Source organism: Eschscholzia californica, unplaced genomic scaffold (assembly GCF_041429995.1).
Source record: "Eschscholzia californica isolate CP2 unplaced genomic scaffold, dmEscCali1.0.p SCAF_5, whole genome shotgun sequence".
Lineage (NCBI taxonomy): Eukaryota > Viridiplantae > Streptophyta > Magnoliopsida > Ranunculales > Papaveraceae > Eschscholzia > Eschscholzia californica.
Genome location: NW_028238472.1, coordinates 25387908 through 25409104, shown reverse-complemented (window position 1 = coordinate 25409104; position 21197 = coordinate 25387908). Strand labels below are relative to the sequence as shown.

The 21197-nt window shown below is 37.2% G+C and overlaps 4 long non-coding RNA genes across 5 annotated transcripts; all 4 read right to left on the bottom strand.

Moving 5' to 3' along the window:
* Positions 1–908: 908 nt before the first annotated feature.
* Positions 909–3206, bottom strand: LOC147537971 (uncharacterized). The gene is made up of 3 exons (XR_015225951.1): positions 3120–3206; positions 2887–2942; positions 909–2803 (listed from the first exon to the last, which is right to left on the bottom strand). It is a non-coding gene; the product is annotated as an uncharacterized LOC147537971 (long non-coding RNA).
* Positions 3207–6298: 3092 nt separating this feature from the next.
* LOC147537970 (uncharacterized) lies at positions 6299–7285 on the bottom strand. The gene is made up of 3 exons (XR_015226129.1): positions 7069–7285; positions 6861–6939; positions 6299–6500 (listed from the first exon to the last, which is right to left on the bottom strand). It is a non-coding gene; the product is annotated as an uncharacterized LOC147537970 (long non-coding RNA).
* Positions 7286–8555: 1270 nt separating this feature from the next.
* LOC147537969 (uncharacterized) lies at positions 8556–10483 on the bottom strand. Of its 2 annotated transcripts, XR_015226400.1 has the most exons (5): positions 10129–10483; positions 9963–10038; positions 9378–9486; positions 8778–8903; positions 8556–8664 (listed from the first exon to the last, which is right to left on the bottom strand). It is a non-coding gene; the product is annotated as an uncharacterized LOC147537969 (long non-coding RNA). The 2 variants fall into 2 exon arrangements; XR_015226399.1 differs by having other exon boundaries at positions 8591–8903.
* A 296-nt stretch (positions 10484–10779) lies between these two features.
* Positions 10780–11848, bottom strand: LOC147537968 (uncharacterized). The gene is made up of 3 exons (XR_015225677.1): positions 11705–11848; positions 11242–11616; positions 10780–11107 (listed from the first exon to the last, which is right to left on the bottom strand). It is a non-coding gene; the product is annotated as an uncharacterized LOC147537968 (long non-coding RNA).
* Between the last annotated feature and the right edge of the window lie 9349 nt (positions 11849–21197).

Below are 21197 nucleotides of genomic sequence, written 5' to 3'. Positions count from 1 at the left end.
GCAGTGCAACAATACACACATGGATGCACCTCAACCAGGAACAATGACAAGGAAACACACAAACAAGTACAGTAAAACTACCCTATTATACATGTACTACTTGCCGCCATATATGTTGGTGGTCTTCATCGTGAACAGATACATGTACTACTTCTTCGCTCAGGAGACTGAAACTTAATAAGGAAGAGAAACCGATACTAACTCGGAACTCACCATAATTCATGAACCCACAAGATGTAAAACTACCCTATTATACAAAAATTGAGTTCATCATTGATTTAGCTAACTAACTCATTTGTTGTTTACATTTGTAAACAATGAGAACGTCAGTTCCACAAGCACAATACCCAAATGGCATTTTTTATAAGCCTCATATTCATCATATATATGGAATATAAACAAGCTAAACAAGAAAAAGAAATGAAATCCTTGAGTAGGATAACGTTCAGATTCAATGACAAAACAAACCTTAAAAACAAGCAATCTAATATCAGTCGTTAAAGGACACACAAAGAGTCTATGTAACCTCTTCACGAAAACTTAAACTTGAAATGATCTCTTCAACATGGTAATTAATTGATCTGCTGCAAACAACTACCATCAAATACCAAACCACTTGCCAATATAATTTTCTTACCTCGAGACGTGGACGATAACAAATAACCATCTTAAAAGAAGTCTGATTCTAGAATAAAGCCTGCTATGATGCGTGAATCAAAATCTTATGCTTTTTTCCTCGACTCATGACAATAATCTAACCCTCTTGACTAGCCAAAGATGCAATTCAAATGAAGTTTTCTAGTTATAAACATAGCTAAAGGAGAGAGATCTCACCTTTCAGAGTTTTCACGCGGTAAAATTCTTAAGCTTTCGCCGGGTTCCTGCTTCTCCTAAAAGCTGATATTCCCTTTTTTTTTATAATTTCTGCCTTACGCTTCAATAACTTCCACAAATGTAGATCTACTAACTCAGAGTGCAGGAATTTTAAGCTGAATACAACTTAGGCATATTTGTATTAGCATAATTAGGCAACAAGTACACCACGTTAACACATAAAAAAAATGCATGCTTGCAGCTTAGAGAACTAAAGAGTAAGATACCGCACATAGTGAGCACACATTATTTAGTAGGTTAGGTCTGAGAATATAATGTTCCTGAAAATCTATTGCAGGATAAACGGAATTTATGAAGGGACTTCCTGAAACTCAACTATTTATTATCGATTAGGCATTGAGGAACCTCATCTGCACCTGTCTTGAGCGCATCCCCCACTAACACATAGTGAAACTCTACTATCATTTATGCATTATGTATAATTAGGCAACAAGTACCCAACACTAACACATAAACAAAATGCATGGCTGCGGCTCACAAGACCTAAAAGGAGGAATACGACTATTGATCCTACTTTTCACATTGAAACATTATGAGTTGATGCCCCTGCATAAGATTTCAGTAACACTACCCTTTGAGTATCATGTTTTTTTTTATTTGAAGAGAGCAGGGTTTATCCTTGCAGGAAAACAAATATAACTCGCAAATGTTGCTAAAAATAATTCATATGGTACGCTGAATGTGTAGAAGCACTTTTGACACGAGGTACATCTGGTGAACAAAATGCGTAAACACTTTATACATGTTGAGAGATGCAAATGCTCAGGGAACTTTCTCATTATTTCATCGAACTATATAGGTCATATAATAACTACTTGCTGATCATGATTCAAACAAGCATCATCAGGCAATATGTGTGCCATTATTTTTCTCTCCAGTTATCATACTCGACTTTTCATGGTCTTGAGGCGCTATGATAGTTTAGTCTCTCCAAGTGGAAAACACATAATTAGGCAGCAATTACCCCAAACTAACACAAATAAAAATACATGGTTGAGGCTTACATAACCTAAAAGGCAGATACTACACATCCTGAACTATCATCTACCAATGGAATTGGCATGTCAAATTACATGAACATACATTAGTAAATTAGGCCTTCCTGAAATCTGATGCAGGATCGACAGAATTTGTGACGGTACTTCCTGAAAACTCTACTATTTCTTACTGATTAGGCATTCAAGAACGTCATCCGCACCTGTCTTGATCTCCACCCAACAAGCATTTCTTAGACCTCAGCAGAGAAAACAAACTAAATATAAAAGATACATACCTAAGAAGTTAATTTTTTAGAAAATTAAACATGTTTTGACAATTACATTACATTACATTACATGTCATACCTGTTTTCTCTTGCTCTTCTTTGTCCACTGTGCAGGACTCGGGGATTTCCAGTTTCTACTATTTTAAACCCTAGAGACCTGCATTATCCTGTCATATACAGAAAAACAAATGTGTCAATGATCATGAAATTTTACTGTGTGGTTATATTTACAGTTTGGAGCAACTTCACTTTGAAGAGCTGATTCAGAAGACGGAGAAATACGCCCGCTTGGAAGAAGAAAAGAAGAGCACACTAGCACAGTGTCTACCGGGAAAGATAGTCCCAACAGGGCAAACGGTGGCTAGCACTCTCAAACCCGGTAATTCCAGGCAGAGAATTTTGTTCTAAGAAAATGTCTCAACACAATGGAGGACTGCATAATGTTGGAGAATGAAATATAGTAAGATTCTTTATATCTCGTTGGAGTCAGTCAAATTCGAAGATCCCTGGAAAGAAACAAATGAATTGCATGTGCCAACTATTATTCCTCATTTCCTCCAGAAGGATAAAAGTCAAAGAAGCAAGTTAACAAACACCGCTTCAGCTACATCCCAATTAAACCCTCATATAGCTGACCCCTTCCTCCTACCAAACAGCAAAGTAAATATATACTTATAACTACAATAAAGGCGACAAAAATAAAGAATGCAGTTAGATTAAAAAGCCACCTCTTCACCATGGAAACACAGGAGGAAGAGGAATAGCTATTCCGTCACAAACATGCCTGGGAAAGAAAATGGAAACAAGGTTACCTATTTTTCAAAGAGACCATCCTTTAACAGAGAAGAAAAACAAAGAAACGGAAGGAAAAAAAAAAACTAGACAACCCCCTTTAGACAAAAGAAAAAAACCCAATCTTCCTGTATAAGACACAATAGAATGATTATAAATGTGCTTTAACCTGAAGAAAAATCAGATTAGTAAACTGTTGCTGGTTTAAGCCACCAGCTTAGCAAGCAAGCAAGTTCATCCGGATGTAGATTTTATCCTGCATATAGTCATGATAAGATCGGCATCAGAAAAATCTCTGAAGCCACTAAAAAGTAAATATCAGTGAACAAATAACCGTCCTATATCAAATAAAAAAGCTAACCAAATTTAGATGCTCAAAATGCAAATCAAAAGAAATGAACTTTTCATGCTTCAACGACTACCCCTATACCAACGAAAAAAAATTGAAAAAGGAAGTTAAGAGAGAGAAAACACCCTTCCATAAACAACTCGTTAGTAATTGGAAACGACGAAACCTGAAGATGCATTGAACTACCCCTACAACAACCCCTATAACAACTTATTAATATTGCGTATTTCAGTTTTCAGTATGAACTGAAAAACCTATAATGCATCGCATAAGCTAAACTACCTGCACGTAGAGGTTTTTTGCTGTAACTCTTCTTCTTCGTACATATCCTTCTCTCATTATTAGTATAAATTCAAAGTTTAAGCAAAACAAAGGTTTCTGTTTTTAGTTCAAAGAAGTGTTCTACCAACTGGAAAAAGACACTCATATTGATCTCAAGGTTGAACTATCCAGACGACCGAGATGTCCTGAAGTTACATGAAAGCAGCCATACCCATTAACACGAATGGATCCTAAGCTTCTGTAAAGAAAACCCCAATAGAGAATAGATTCCAGATAAACAGTAACTGAAAGCAGCCATACGCATTACCGATATATCTGATACATGAACACAGCTGATCTTACTATTTGCTCCAAAGCTTCCACGGTTTTGGAAGCCACACAGATCAGGCTCAATTTAAAGAACATAAATCTATGTTTTACCCCTTAAAGCAATAGAATCAATCAATAAACTGTTTTTGGTTTAAACCACCAGCGCAACAACTATTGAATGTGATCCCGATGTGGATCAACATAGCATAACAAATTAACTTCTCACCATAAACCACAGTTGACCTAAAATACCAACAACTACAAAATGGTCCCACAACACGTTAGCGAATGGAATATAGAGCAAATTTTCTGAATTTATACAAGCTACAAACTAAAAGATAAACGAAACTTAAATGATACTTTTTCTCTTAGGGTACTTGAGGAAGACAGGTACCAGATTTTGAATATGACATTCTGAATATATGTCGGTAGGAAATTAGATAATAACACCCTCAACATTCTGACAAGAAAACCAGATCGCATCTCGTTGCAGGTACCTGGGAAACATCAAATGGTTTTTGATGAGTTAATGATAATCCTCAAACAAGGATAAAAATAAAAGAAGCACGTTCTTTTTCCCTATCAATATTAATTCAAATTTTCAAAAAAAAAAAAAAAAAAAGAAGCACGTTCGGAAGCCCCCCTTCACATAGTTAACTTCACAATGTTGACCGCAATCCTTCTATTAAACCAATACACTATGGCAGAATATGACTTACCACCCCATCATGAAGATCCCTGGTAAGGAGAACGAAAATAAATTATGTCCATCAACTCAAGTAGACAACCTAATGAAGAAATAAACAGAAACTGAAACAGTCAAGTTCAATTAGAAAGAAAATAAAAGAACCCAGTTCTCAAATAGAACACCACTACGACACGAGAATACTACTGCAGGTTCCTCAAAAAGTATTAGTAGATTCATCGTTTCTATATGAGAAGGAAAACCCAGCACAGATCGCCATTAGAACTCAAAATGTTTATCTTAATAGCTTTAAAAGGTCGACAGCTGCAACAACCGTAATGCAAATCTGCTACACAAACAACTTACAATAAGGAGTCCCCCAAGAAAGATCAAGTGATTTTTCAGCGCAATCCGTAGTCCTAGAATATGGAAGATCGAGATGAATGCTGGATAGCAAACTTCCACTGACATTTTGTCGAATAACTTAATGCAATTGCAAACAAATGCCTTAAAGATATCGCCTACAATAAATAAGAAACTTCTACGAATTGGGTGTAGAAAACCTTCAAGAAGAAACCGTCAAACTATGTGATATGTCAACCTAATTCCATGCAGCAGAAAAGAAATCAAGAAAGATTAGTCTTCAAGGAAATACAAGAAATTCAATGGAACTTATAGTACAAAAACCCAAATAAAAAAAAGTTCCAGACAAAATATATGGAAGAATTCGAACACTACACCTTCTAACAGGAGATGCTTCCATACCGCAACCGGTGCCAAATCCTAGGGGGTGAAGGAATTTTTAATACGGTAGGAAAAATGAACAAATTGTAAACTAAACTTTCAGGAGAACAAAAAATAGAAAACCCCTCGAGATTGAACAAGTCAGCTTAAATCCAAGCCCTCATATACCAAATGCGAGCGATCATCTGAATTTGGACCAGTAAAATCACGCAAATAGCACTGTCAAATCCAACTGCATGTTGTAGTCGTCGCAACGAACATAATCTAGAAACAAAAGTTTAGCAACAAAACACTTCCTTCAAACGAACCATGCCGGTTCTTCAAGGGTTAAAGCCTAATAACGCTACAAAAACGAGGGAGTTCAAAAGAAGCACAAAAGTGAAACTAATAAAAAAGTTAAGTTTTTAGAGGTCAATCAAACCTTAGTTTCCTAAATCGATTGCAACCAGGTACGGAGTGCAACCTCAAATGCAGTCCCTAGAATAAGAAGAAAGAAATTGCATGTCTCGAAAGTCAAATAAATAACCTATGAACTAAGAGATCATTTGTTAATCCCCTAGAAATGAGGAAAAGGTAACCAGACCGAGCGCAAACTAGGTCGTGTCTCCTTGGAGTTGGCCCAAGTTGCAAATCCCTGGAAAACATCAACTGATTTTGCTTCCACTAATTATAGTTTCTCTAACAAGGACAAAAATCACAGAAGCAAGTTCCAAAAATGACCCTTCACACAGGTGATTTGACAAAGTTGACCCCAATCATCCTAGCAAATCAATAAGAATCAAATGAGTTGAAACCACCTGAAGAAATTTCCCCCTAAAGAGATTTCCCCCTGAAGAGTCGGCATAGAATAAAAAAAAACCCTTCACACAGGTGATTTGACAAAGCTTCCTCCCAAGCGATGCAACTGGGGCTCAACTGGAAGAAATTTCCCCCTGAAGAGCAATCAAATCAATATTGAAAGTTGAAACCATCACCAGAGCAACTATTGAAGGTGATTCTTTTGTGGATCTTATCATGCACACAGACATGATAAGGTCAGCATAGAATCATTCTCTAATGCAATTAAGAAGTAATTATTAAAGAAATAACCCCCTTCCATATCAATTAGGAAAACCTCATTGAGAGCAAACTGGATTACATCTTGTTGGAGTCAGTCAGTGATCAGTCCCATTTGAGGATCCCTGGAATAAAACAAACGAATTTTGCATGTGTCAACTATTTTTGAAACTTCGAATGAAGTTAAAGAAGCAAGTTAAGAAAGACCCCTTCGGCTGAATCTCGTTGGAGTCAGTCCAATCTATAATGCATTGCATAAGCAAGACTCCCTTCAGGTAAAGGTTTTCGCATTTGGTTTCAAAAGCTTCCTATGAAAACAACCTACAGACTTAGACCTAGTCGACATTAAGTGTGCTACCAACAAGAGAAAACAACGATCACTTTAATCACAATGTAGAGTTGTAAAGCATTATAAAGATATCAAACCAACACAATAAACCTTAGAATGACCAAGATGTCATAAAGTTACGCAAAAAGAGCCATACCCATCACCACGAGCGGATTCAGAAAAAGTCACGTTCATGTTTCTAACCCGACATATCTGACATCATCATAGTGATCTTACTGTTTTCCACCAAAACATCGTCGGAAACCACACAGCTGAGGCTCAATTTTCTTTTAAGATTTGAATTGATAACGAAAAAGAAGATGTGTACAAAAACTTGGGAATTGGCTAGGAGGTTTATGTGTTACCTCACTCATTAGCTCATCCCAGTTCAAAATAAAATCCAAATAAGAGAAAGCCTTAGCCCATTGCAAGTTCCTACTCCAGTGAAACAAGAGGGCTTGAATGTCCTCAACCTCTAGCAAGCTATTCTCACACTCTTTGAAGGTCCTGTTATTTCTAAACTTCCAAACAGACGACACTATTGCACTTGGAATGAGCTTCCACAAATCCTTATGGTTTTTTGATCCGATCCTGCTCCATTGGTGTATGACCTGCACTACTGACAGTTTAAAGTAGCCACTGAAAATAAAAAAAAACTAACTGATCCAGAGAAGAAGCACACATCGAGCCAAAACAGATAAATAACACAAGATAAACATGGCAGCGTAACTGCAAGTGATTGAGTACTTCATGGTACACAGCGCACACAAATAATAACCACCATGAAGCCTTCCCTTGCAATGGCAGTGAAGTACATCTAAGGCAAGGACCATTCATTCAACAAACAGCATAGGTCTCAGATAAGATGAAAAAGAATTTCTTCGCAAATAAGTTGTATTAAAGTACTAGGTCAAACCGACCCTTATCAACACGAAGGAATCTCAACCACGAGAAAAAAGAAACCCTCTAGCACCTTCAAAAGACGAACAAAAAAGAGGAAGCAAGGCGTAAAGACCTGGCTACAAGCTTCTACTCCCACTAAAGTGAACTACAAACGAGCCTGCAGATACTCATCACATCGCAAATTCACTAAAACCAGAGCACAAGTCAGCATATACCTTCAGACCGGATACACAACTCAAGAAAGCAACGGAGCATTATCCTCTGGAAAGCAAAGAATGCAGAAACTACTGTAATGCAAACCCCCTGAAAATGAAGTGAGAATTACCAAACTGCTACACAAACAATTCAAATTAAGGACTTCCCCAGAAAGACCAAGTGGTTTTTCAGCGAAATCCATAGTCCTAGAATATGGAAGATCAAGATGAGTGCTGGATAGCAGACTTCCACTGAAATTTCCTCAAATATTTGAAGGCAATTGCAAACAAAATGCCGTAAAGATATCGTCTTACAAAAATAAGAAACTTCTACGTGTTGGGTGTAGTAGACCTGCTTCGAGAAGAAACCATGGAACCATGTCAACCTATTTCCACAATACAGAAAGCAAATCTAGAAAGATACTCTTTGCGGCAATACAAGAAATTCAATTAGCTTGTAGAATAAAAACCCAAAGAAAGCAAAAGTTCCAGACCAATTTAAGGAAGAAATTCGAACACAATACTTTTTAACAGGAGAGCGCGTCCATACTACAGCAGGCGCCAAATCTAAAAAGGTCAAGGAATTTTAAACACGGTGGGAAAATTGGACGAATTGTAAACTAAACTTTCAGCAGAGCAAGAAGTAGAAAACCCCCTTGAGATTAAACAGGCTCTGCTTCAATCAAAGTCCTAGTATACCAATGCCAGCGATCATCTGAATTTCGACCAGCAAAATCACGCAAATGGCATCTTTATATCCAACTGGATCTTGTCGTCGTCGAAACGGACATAACCTAAACACAAAAACATTCTCCCATGGAACAAGGACAGAAGACTCCCTCGAAAAGAAGAGCCACACCAGTTCTTCAAGGGTTAAATCCCAATTACCATGGGAAAATGAGGAAGGGACGTTCAGAGGAAGAACAAAAGTGAAACTACAAAAGGGTTAAGTTTTTAGGGGTCAATCAAAACGTAACTGTTTCCTGAATTGTTGCGGCCCGGTACAGAGTGCTAAAACCTCCAACCTATGAACTAAAGAACCAAGAGAGCATATAAACCTCCTTAACAACAATTAGATCGCTTCTCCGAGTAGATCCTATCATCTGTACGTAAGTAATACAACTAAGAGATCAAGATTAATTTATCCCCTCGAAATGTGGAAAATGTAACCAGACTCAGCGAAAGAAAAGAGAAACTGAAGCGACAATATTAACACAGCCAATCAAAAAAACAAAGCAGATTTCAGAGTGGGAGTTGAAGTGTCACCCTTTTCTACATCTAAAGATCACCCAAATTTTAGAATCTAACACTCCGTAACGTTATCCCTGTATGAAACTTGAAGGACTACCTATTTGGTCAACATTCGAACGTGATAATAACCTACACAAGAATTTCATCAAAAAAAAACCTACACAAGAAGCAAATACCCCTCTACATAATCAGCTTGAAATAGAAAAACCCTACAGAGTCTACACGTATTTGATCCCTACAAGATAATCCACCATGATGAAGCAAGTCCAAAACACATAAAGAAAAGACACCTAACAACTACAGCACAGAAAAGTTTTGAACTATACCGATATTAAACTGTGGCAGCAAAACCGGAATGAAGCTTGAGACAAACCGACTTCCCTGCATGAAGTAAACCTCAGTTGTTCCAAAATACCCGCAATTAAGAAAATGGTCCTGAAAACATGTTAGGGAATGGACGTTAGAACAAATTCCTCAATTTATGCAAGCTAGAAACTAAAAAACATAAGAAATTGAAGTGATACTGTTCATATAACAACAAGGTAATGCCTCCATGGAGAGAGTCCAATTCTCACATCCTTGGGATATCAAATGAATTTTGCGCACTTTATTATGTTCCTTTAACACGGATAAAAATTGAAGAATCATGAAATAGAACACCACCTTTCAAGATAACATCTGCACTAGACACTCACTCATCCTCAAAATAAGAAATTAACATGTATGATTATACATGTTAGGGAGTGAAATGATGTAGTAAGATTCCTACAGTATGGCACACTAGATACCGAAAAAGTAATTTAGTAGTGTTGTTTTCCTCGGGGGCAGGAGAAACACATGTACACCCACGGATATTGCATAATCCTGAAAGTATTAAATAGATTAAACGTTACCGAGATAAATAGGCAAACCTTTTTCTACATCTGGATATTTCAGTATTAACAATGAACTAGGAAAACCTATAATGCATTGCATATGCTAGACCCCCTGCACGTAAAGACTTGCGTTGTTAGTTCCAAGAACTGTGCTTCCAATTAGAGAAATAACAATTACTTCAAAGACATTGTCAAATTTTACCTCCTGGTTGAAATATCCAGATGACCAAGATATCCTGAAGTTACACAGAAGCAGCCATACCCGTTATACCACGAACGGATACCTAAATTTCTGTAAAGAAATACCCAATCAACAATAGATTTCAGATAGAGTAACAGAAAAACTAGATAATGTTTAAGTTTCTATACCGACATTTCTGATACATCGACACAGATGATCCTACAGTTGGCCTAAAGCTTCCTAGAAGCCGCACCTGGGGCTCAATTGGAAGAATATGAATCTATGCTTCCCCTCTAAAGAGCAATCGAATCAATAAACTGTTTTTGGTTTAGACCACTAGCACAGCAAGTACTGAAGGTGATCCTCGTGGATCTTATCATGCGCATGAACATGATAAGTTCAGCATCATATTCATTTAAGTCAATAAAAAATAATTGTCGATGAACGAATAACCCTTCAATATCAAATACAAAAGTTGACAACTATTTGTAGTTGCATTTGGAGACGATCAAAAAGTCCCTAATTGAATAAGTATCGAATTTGCAGAAGCAATCAACTGATCAAGAATGAAAATGTCAAATTCAACCCATATTATACTACGCTAATCAGAGAAACGATTGAAGAATCAAATTTAGATGTTCGAAACGCGAACCAAAAACGATAAAACCATATTAACTACGAAACCTTAGATTAGTCAAAAGAAAAACAATGGAATGGCACTGTCATAGTACAGGAAGTAAGCAACAAATATCCCCCACGGAAGATAACTTCCATTGAAACAACCAACTAAACAAGAAAAACATATTCTAGAGAGGGAGTTCAAGTGTTACTAGTTTCCACCAGTAGATTATCCGACTTTTAATTGCTAACATCCCATAATGCTGTCCCGATGATAAGTGAAGAAATCAATTGGTCAACGATTCGACCAGAAAGAAGCCTCAATTCACCTCTCTAAATAATCAACTTGAAATTGAAAACCCGCTTCAGAGAAGCCAGACTTCTGCTCATATATCCAAACCATATAAAGCTACGACTACAATGAAGTCCAAAACATACACCAAATACAAATAAGCAACTACAAAGACAGAAAAGAATTGAGGTATTCTCCAAATGAAACTGAAGAAAAACAACTACCTTCATCCTCATTAAACTTGAGACAGGAACCCCTTTTAAGAAGATAAATTAACTCCACAATGCACCAGCATCGCCCTGGACTACAAACAATAAAGAAAGGTTAAGCGACTTGTTAGAAAACAAATTGTTAGAGAAAATTGCGCAACATTTATGCTAGCGAGAAACTAAAAGAGATCAAAAGAAATTTAAATGGTACTATTCTCCCGTGGAAGGCCATAAGCGAACGACGGAACAAGAGTTTTAAATATCGCAGATTCTTGAAAACATTTGGATAGGTAACCTCGTACAGAGAATACTTAACCAGATAACTTACGATAAACCACAAGAGAGGAAACTAAATAGTGTCTCTTTGGAGTTGGTCCAAGTTGCAAATCCCTGAAAAACATGAGTTGACTTTGCTTCAGTTAATTATAGTTTCTCTAACAAAGACAAAAGTCAAAGAAGCGACTTCGGGAAGCCTCACATAGTTAACTTGACAAAACTGAGCCTAATCATTCTAGCAAACCAATAAAAAATCAAATGAGTAGTCATAACTATTGAAAACACCCTATCATCCCTGCCAAAAAAGAAATGAACTTTTCATGCTTTTACAAAAACACCTCTACCGAGTATAAAAATTGAAAAAGCAAAGAGCAAGAAGACCCCCCCCCCCCCCCCCCCTTCCAATATAAAGAGCTCCTTAGAAGTGGAAAAGGATGGAACTTCAGAGGCAAATCGGCTTGGACCTTAGACAGGAAAATCTCTTCTGAGAAATCAAATAAACGTCTCCCGAGAAAAGCACGGAAAGCCGGTCTTTGGGTATGGGATACTCCTGCAACGTATTAAATACATTTGACAGAATGAACACTGTGGAACTGGTGCAATATAGGAAACCCCCCTGGGAGATAGCCAAATAACATCTCTTGGAGTAAGTCCATTTTGTAGATCACTGGGAAAATCAAACAAATTTCACTTGCTCTAATTATTAATCCCTTAACATGGATAAAAATCAAAGAATTGAGTTAAGAACTAGAGGCAAATTCGAATTCTGTTGAGGAACACCAGGCTCCATGAGTCCCTGGTAAAAAGCATTCCAGACAACTTTGAAGAGCTTATTCAGAAGACGGAGAAATACGCCTGCTTGGATTCCAAGCCTTGGAAGAAGAAAAGAAGAGAACAGTTCCTGCGAAGGGATAGTCCCTACCGAGATAGATAGTCCCAACAGGGCAAACGGTGGCTAGAACTCTCAAACGGGGTAATTCCAGGCAGAAAATTTTGTTCGAAGAAAATGTCTCGACACAATGGAGGACGGCACATGTTGGAGAAGGAAATATATAGCAACATTCTTTATATATAGCACACTAGAAACTAGTAATGTTTCCTGGGGGAGGAGAAAAATGCAGACAGCTGATCAATGGATATCGCATCAATGTATAAAACAAATAAATGTTATCGACATAGGTACGTAAACCCTCGTAGAGAAGGATAAATCAACAATAAGGAAGAGTTTTGTGAAACATACCCAGAATAGGAAAACCTCCTGGTAAGCAAACTGAATCACATCTGGTTGGAGTCAGTCCAATTTGAAATGGGAAAAACAAGGATAAAAGTGATAGAAGCAAGTTAAGAAAGACCCCTTCGGCTACGTCCCAGTTACATCCTCACAACTAACCCCTTCCTCTTACGGAACAATGAAGTAATATAATTACTTTGAAAAACTATAAAGACTACAAAAAGAAAGAATGCAGGTAGCTATAAAAGTCACCCGCTTTCGCCGTTCATCACTAAGATTCCAGTTACATGCTGTCGTGATGGTAAGTGGAGGAATCCAAATTGACCAACTGGACCAGTAAGAAGCCTACACAAAACAAACACCCCTCTCAATAATCAACTTGAAACTGAAAACCTGCTTCAGGGAACCAAGACTAACGCACATGTATCCGAACCTTAAAAGGCAACGGCCAAGATGAAGTCCAAGACATGTACACCAAATACAACTAAGCAACTAAAAGGAACATAAAAATTAGAGGCGACATGTAAGGGAACGAATTGTTGGAGAAAATTCCTCAATTTTTATGCTGGCTAGAAATTACAAGAGAACAAAAGAAAGTTAAATGGTATTTCCTCCCGAGGAAGGCCGTAAGCGATAAACGGAAACCAGATTTTTGAATATCGCAGATTCCTGAAAACAGAGAATACTTACGTAACAAGATAAATCAGGAAAACCCCTTCAGAGGAAATCAGATCACATCTCCTTGGAGTTGGTCCAAGTTGCAAATCCTGGAAAATATCACTTTGCTTCCGTTAATTATAGTTTCTCTAACAAGGACGAAAATCAAAGAAGCAATTTCACAAAGCTCCCTTTACACAGATGAAAAGAACATGGCCCTCAAGTGGACATCTTGGGACGCAAGAGTACTTTTGAGAACTGTAGGCTCCTGAAAAAGTATTAAGTAGATTCTTTGTTTCAAGAGGAGAATCTCTTTTGCAGTTAAATGTCATGTCATTGTCAAGTATTAAGAAGACTTCTACAGGACAGAAAAAACTGCATTGCACAAAACAATGTCATGTCTCCCTGGAATGAACTATCATGCTTCTACAGTTAAATGATAGTGTTTCTCCTAGCATAAGACGAAGACGAACCAGATTTTTAAATGTCACTGACACCTTAAAATAACAGGGTAGTTAATTAGGTAATAACACCCTCAACACCCTTGAGAGGAAATCAGATCGTGTCTCGTTGCAAATCCCTCGAGACGCGAAATGGTATGGCATGCGTTAATGGTTATGGTAACTTCTCCAACATGGATAAAAATCAAAGAGGCAAGTTCAGAAGCCCCCTTCCCATAGTTAACTTGACAATGTTGACCACAATCTTCCTTGCAACAGGACTAACCATTCCATCACGAAGATCCCTGACAAAGAGAACGAAATTATATTATGTCTGTCAGTTCAAGTAAACCACCTAATGAAGAAACTGAAAGAGAGGTCAATGAAAAAGAACCAGTTCATGAGAAAACAAAAGAACCCAGTTCTCAAATAGAACACCACTACAACATGGTCCGGCAGAGTCCTGAAAATGTATTCACTGGTTTTCACCTTTTCCATATTTTCATAACTAACACCTTCATAAACCATCAATAAGGAAGAAGACTAGAACAACAGCAGATATGAAAAAACCCCTCAATTCACAAAACAAGGTAATGCCTCCCTAGAGAAAGACCAGTTTTCACATCCCTGTGCAAAAAACAGATGTACTTTCCATGCTTCAATAATTACTCCACCAACCTGGTTAAAAAATCAAAGAAGAAAGTTAAAAGACTGGAACCCCCTTCCAAGATAAACAACTAATTGGTGATTATAAAGGACAAAATCATAGAGGCAAATCCTAAGAAATTCAACAGGGAAATCCTCTCTAGGAAATATAATTAAAGTCGACTCAAGACGCCAGTCATCCTTCAAACCAACAAACACAAAGTATGAATTCACATGATAGCGAGTCATAACTCATAAGATAGAGCAAGATTAATAGTGTATTGTTGCCTGATGGACATGAGAACAATGTTTCAAAATTTGGTAGAGTAAGCGCCTAAAAGCGAGGCGGTATATTTTTGCCTCTCAAGGCGTAAGCATCTATAGAAAAAATAGAACTTACAAGCATCATTTAAGTTTATACAACACATATAGTAAAAACATTTATAGTTCTTATTTCTTAAACACTTTAATCTCTATTATTGCAGCAAAGTGAAAGAGGCTATATTATCTTATCTTCGAACATACAATTCGAAGATCCTGGGAAAACCAAACGAAATTTTGACCACTCTAAATAGGTAAAACTTGATGAAGAAGGATAAATCAACAATATGGGAGGTTTTATGCAATCTATGAAACCAGGAAAACCCCTTGAGAGCAAACCGAATTACAGCTCCTTGGAGTAAGTCCAATTCAAAGACCCTGGAAAAAACAAAAAAATTTCGCGTGTTTCAATTATTATTACTCGTATAGAAGTTAAAGAAGCAAGTTACGGGAGACCCCATTGTAGTTGAATCCAGTCCACCTACCAAACAATAAATACTAGCAAGAACAAATTGAACTACTGAAAAACCGATCACAAAGATAAAGAACAGAGAAAGGTTTACGATAAGCCACCGTCATCCCATGAAAATACAGGTAGAATATGAATAAATATTCCACCACAGACCCTGAAAAATAAAATGGGACCTAAGTTATTTTCATTTGAAAAGATACCCTAAAGTGATGAAGCATAAAACGGCTGAGAGGAAAACGCTGAACAAGACAACCATTAGATGCATACAGGGAGTTCCATGTAGAACATTGTGAAACTTATTACTACCCAATGAACTAAACCTGTGAATGACCATAATCACAATTTGGCGCTATAAAGCATTTTAAGAGATATCAAACCTACACAATAACCATCGGATGACCAAGATTTCATAATCTAGACGAACAGATTCAGAGAAGATACCATTAACACAAACAGGTACCGTCCGTCACAAAGATGCCTCAGAAACAGAACAACAAAGAATATTTACATCAATTCAGAGAAGATACGATTAACACGAAACTTGTGTAAAAATTGAAAAATCAAAAAAGAGAAAAACCCCTTCCAATATGAACAACTCCTTAGTTTTTCAAAAAAAAAATGGAACTTCAGAGGCAAACTGGCTTGGACCTCAGACAGGAAAATTTCATCTAAGAAAACAAATTAACATCTCCCCATAACACCAGTAATCTTCGGGAGGAAAAAAAAGAGTTCATCACATGTTAGGGAATGAAAAGATAGAGCAAGATTCTTAAAATAAAAACTGAAAAGAAAATTTAAAAGTGTACTGTTTTCCCCAGGGGCATGAGAAAAGCATTGATAGTCGGTCTCCAGGTATGGGACAAGCCGGAAAAGTATTAAACAGATTTGAGGTTATTTGTATAGAGACGTAAACCGTCAGAGTTAGAACATTGTGGGATCAATGCAAAATCGGAAGCCCCCTTCAGAGCGAACCAAGTAACATCTCCTGGGAGTAGGTCCAATTTGTAGATCCCTGGGAAAATCAAACGAATTTTGCATGCTCTAATTACGAATCCTTTAACATAGATAAAAATCAACAACACGTGAAAAAGTAGAACACGTGCTTTCCAAGATAAACCCATTAGTACTTGAAAACGATTGGAGGAAAATTCGAATGGATCGTCAGGCAGAAATGTTTTTCTAAGAAGACGTCTCAACTCGATATCCACTCGCCCTCGGAACCAACACAATGGAGGACTGCACATGTTGGGTAATGATATTTATCGCAAGTCTCTTTAATTTCCGCACAATAGAAACCATGATTTTTCCCTGGGGAGGAGAAAAAAGCAGACAACTTATTTATGGATATCGCACATTCCTCGAAGTATTAAAAATAAATTAAATGATATTGACAATTTGACATAAATACGTAAACCCTCATAGAGAAGAATAAATCAACGATAAGTTAGAGTTTTATGAAATATATGCAAAGTAGGAAAACCTTCTTCAGAGCAAACTGAATAACATCTCGTTGGAGTAGGTCCAATTCAAACATCCCTGGAAAAAAACAAATGAATTTTGTATGTGTCAACTATTATTTCACATCTGCTCTAACAAGGATAAAAGTTAAAGAAGCAAGTTAAGAGAGACCACTTCTGCTACATTCCAGTTACATCCACATAGCTGACCCCTTTCTCCTACCAAACAATGAAGTGAAATAAATACTTATAAGTGCTATAAAGCGCACAAAAAGAAAGAACGCAAGTAGGTTTAGAAGCCACTGCCTTTCCCATGAAAATACAGGAAGAGGATAGTTATTCCATCACAAAGATTACTGAGAAAGGAACTGGAAACAAGGTTACAAGTTTTTTATTTGAACAGATCATCCCTGGACAGAGAAGCAAAATGAAAACCAAAGAAACAGTTAAACGAAACTAGACAACCCCCTTTAGACGAAAGAAGAAAGCCCAATCTTCCTCCCGAAGACACCAACTTTCCTGTATAACATCATGAAACTTTTAATATTGCATATTACATATGTAATAATGAACTAAAATAATTAATGTGTTGCATAAGCTACAATCCTTCGCGTCAAGATTTTCATTTTTGGTTCTGAACCCCTCCCTCGAAAAAGAAAATCAACAGACTGAGATCTTGTTGACAATCAATTCAAACCATCTCAAAGTTCAACCCTTGATTGAAGTGAAGTATCTCAACGATAAATTGTAGTTTGTTACAGATATTGGTAGATTAAAACGATAAACCTTCAAATGATCGAGCTGAAGTTTCAAAGTTATGCCAAAGCAACCATACCCGTAAAAGCAATCCATTAATCAGAATATGGTGGTTATAGATCATTAAAAAGACACCAAACAAAAGGATAAGCTTCTGCTGACCAAGATGATGTTCTAAAGTTACGTCAAGCAGCTATACCAATTAGCACAAACAAATACAGAGAGGATACCTACGTATCCGTGAAGAAAAACCCAAGGCGAAAACAGTATCTGGATGAACATATGTTCGATGTGACAGGTTACTGAAATTATTTGAAGGCAAAAACAGTTCTATTTTAACCCCAAATTCTAAATACACACCAATGTTTTCAACTCGTACGCTTCAAAGCGTACCGTCCCGACTCGTACGCGTCGGGTTAAGAATGCGTACGAGTTGAAAGTGGTGGCCAAAGCGTGCGACTCGATTCGATTGGCTTACGCTCGAAGCGAAGCGCGCCTCGATGCGTCCGCTTCAGTCGCTTTTTCAAACATTGGGCCCAAAGAAGACAGCCTTCCCATCACAAAGATGCATGCGCAAAAGACAAAAACAAATACGTTCAAGAAGATCCGGAAGAAAAAAAACAAAACCGAAGAGGGAAGTACCTCATTCACAGAAACCAAATGGAACCCAACCCTCAAATTGATCACCACCAGGATACGAGAGAATATGTGAGTACTGCAAGTCCCTCCAGAAGTACTCAATACATTCATTGTGACGTCACAAATCCCTGGGAACATCAGATAATTTTGATGCGTTAACAGTAACTTCTCTAACAAGGATAAAAATGAAAGAAGCACATTCAGGAACCCCCTTGACACAGTTAACGAAAAAATAATGAATTTCACATGCTTCAATTGTTGTTCTTCTAGCAAGAACAAAGAAGTCAAAAGACAGAAAACATCTTCTAAATGGAAAATTCATCATTTGACGAAAAGAACAGAATCATAAAGGCCGACTCGGAATTGGAAGCAGAAAATAAGACAACAGTCTTCCTTCGTACCAAGTACCAACAACTAACACAGCGAAAAACCAACATGTAGGCCTTGTTAAGGGACAAAAAGGTATAGAAAGCTCACTAAAAATTGGCACTTAAAAACCAAAAATTAACAATACTATATTCCTGCGGACATGAGCAAAACAAGGACAACTGGTCTTTGCAGGTGAAGCAAGTCAAAGACGCATAAACGGGAGATACCTGGGAACATGCAAAGAAAAAAGTAGGAGTTGCAGCCAAAAAGTAGCGAGTTAAGAAAGCCCCCTTCACACAGTTAACTTTCGAAGCTGATCCCTACCATCCTAGCCAACGAATATACTCAAATGACTACTTAAAACAACTGGAAACACCCTAACGGAAGAAGAAATAGAACACTTCGTAACCCATTACCTCCCAAAATCAAGTGGTAGAAAAATACTAGCATTCCCATAACACGAGAATATATTTTGAGTATTGCAAGTTCCTGAGGAAGTATTAAATAGATTCACTGTCTCGTTGCAAATCCCAGGAGAACACCCACAGGATTTAAGATCTAAATTATAACTTAACTTCTTTAACAAGGATAAACAATTGAAAATCAAGTTCAGAAGTCCCTTCACCCGGTTAACTTGACGAAGTTGTCCATAATCCTCCTCGAAAACCAATGAACTATGGCACAATAGGCCTAACCATCGACATCCCTGAAAAGGAGAAACAAAAATAAATTATATCTTTCAATTGAAGAGGACCACCTTGTGAAGAAAGAAAAACAAACTGAAAGAGAGAAGTTCAATCAGAAATCCCCTTCACAGAAAAAAAAAAAAAAAAAAAAAAAAACAGGCCTCGAAGAACACCACAAGTGCAGGTTCCTGAAAATGTAATCAATATACTCACCCCTTATATATATGCATAACTAACAGTCTCATAAACAAAAATAAGGAAGTAGACTCACATGAAACAATAGAAGAAAAATTCTGCTGAGGTTGATGAAAAATCAGAAACCCCCTACAAGAAAACCAAATGAAATCTCCTTGGAGCAAGTCAAATTCGAAGATTCTTGGGAAATCAATTGAAGTTTGCATGCTTCAGTTTTAGTTTCTCCAACAAAAGGATAGAACGTTTTAGTCATCGAGAAGGAAAGAATTTTAGAGGCAATTTAGGATGAAACTCCGTAGACAAAACTTTCTTCAAAGAACATTTCTCCTCTGAGGACTTCGATAAACCAACAAATAACAAAAAAGAAGATGGCGAAGGGAATCAACGATCTTAAAATACGACAAGCTATAAACCAAAAGAAATTCAATGGTACTATCTTCCCAGGGAAATGAGAGCAACACAAACAGTTGGTTATGGATATCACAATTCTAAAAGTATAACATGGATAAAAATGTCATTGATCAAAATAGATAAAGTGATAAACCCCTGTAGAGAAGGACAGACAAACAATAGGGAAGAAGAAAGTCATCTAGCCTTATCTTTCAGAACCAATAACTTAACTTACCACACACAATTACAAGACACATACGAACAACGAATTGAGAAGAGACGTCAAACAGTTCTTTTACTCTTGGGATACAAGCCAAATATAAATTGTGGTTGTCCAAATTCTATGCCCTGAAAATAGAAGGAAGCTGTATGCTTCATGCTGAAAATATATATGCAGCACAAAAGAAAAGATTTGAAGTTAAAACATTTCGAGTCTGAAACTAAAATCTACTGGAAACATACAACTCTCACAGCAATGAGAACAAAAACTCACCGAGATTGAGCAGGACCCATAAATAGGATGCCATGGGAACTCCAAAAGTTTCTCTTCTAGCATACGTTGTATCAGCAACATCTACCGTAATGCAATTCCCTTAAAATACACAATGAAAATTATGTAAATTCAACTTGAATGAGCACAAACAAAGAAGAAATAACAAATTTCCACAGAAGCAACTTGAACACCCTCCACAAAGACCCGAGTCATTTTGCAGAGCAATTTCTAGTCCTAGAAAATGAAGGATCGAGATGACTGCTGGATACCAAGCACAACCGCATTAACATTTCTTGAGAAATAATTTCATGCATCTTTTACGTGTTGATGTAGAAAACCCCCTTCAAAAAGAAAGCAAGACCAAGTGTAAACCTAATCCACTGGTTAAAAAAGGAGATCTAGAAAGATGGTCTTCATAATTTTCAAAAAAAAAGAAAGATGGTCTTCACGCCACAAAAAAGAATTCAATGGAACAAGCTAATGATAGTACAATAAGAAATGTGTACGATGCTCTTTCCATCAGGTGAGCTCTTCCATACCCAACAGAGCACGTCCTAAAAAAAAGTGGAAAACATTTCCACATTTTCCCGCATAAAGATATCTTCCACATGAACCAACACTCTGCAAACATACAAAGTTACAAACTCTCTAAGAAAGGAGAACAAAACTCAACGAGATTGAGCACCCGTAAATAGGAAGCCACAGGAGCTCCAAGTGTTTCTCTTTCGAGCTTAAGGGTTAGTATAAACAGCAGCAACCACTGTAATGCAAATCCCAAAGCGAAGTGAAAATTTTGTACAGTCAACTTAAATAAGCATAAACAAAGACGAATTAACAAATTTCCACAACCAACTTAATATAGAAAATTCCCTCCTGATAGGCTGAGTCATTTTTCAGAGCAATTTCTACTACTAAAATATGAAGGATCAAGATGAGCGCTAGAA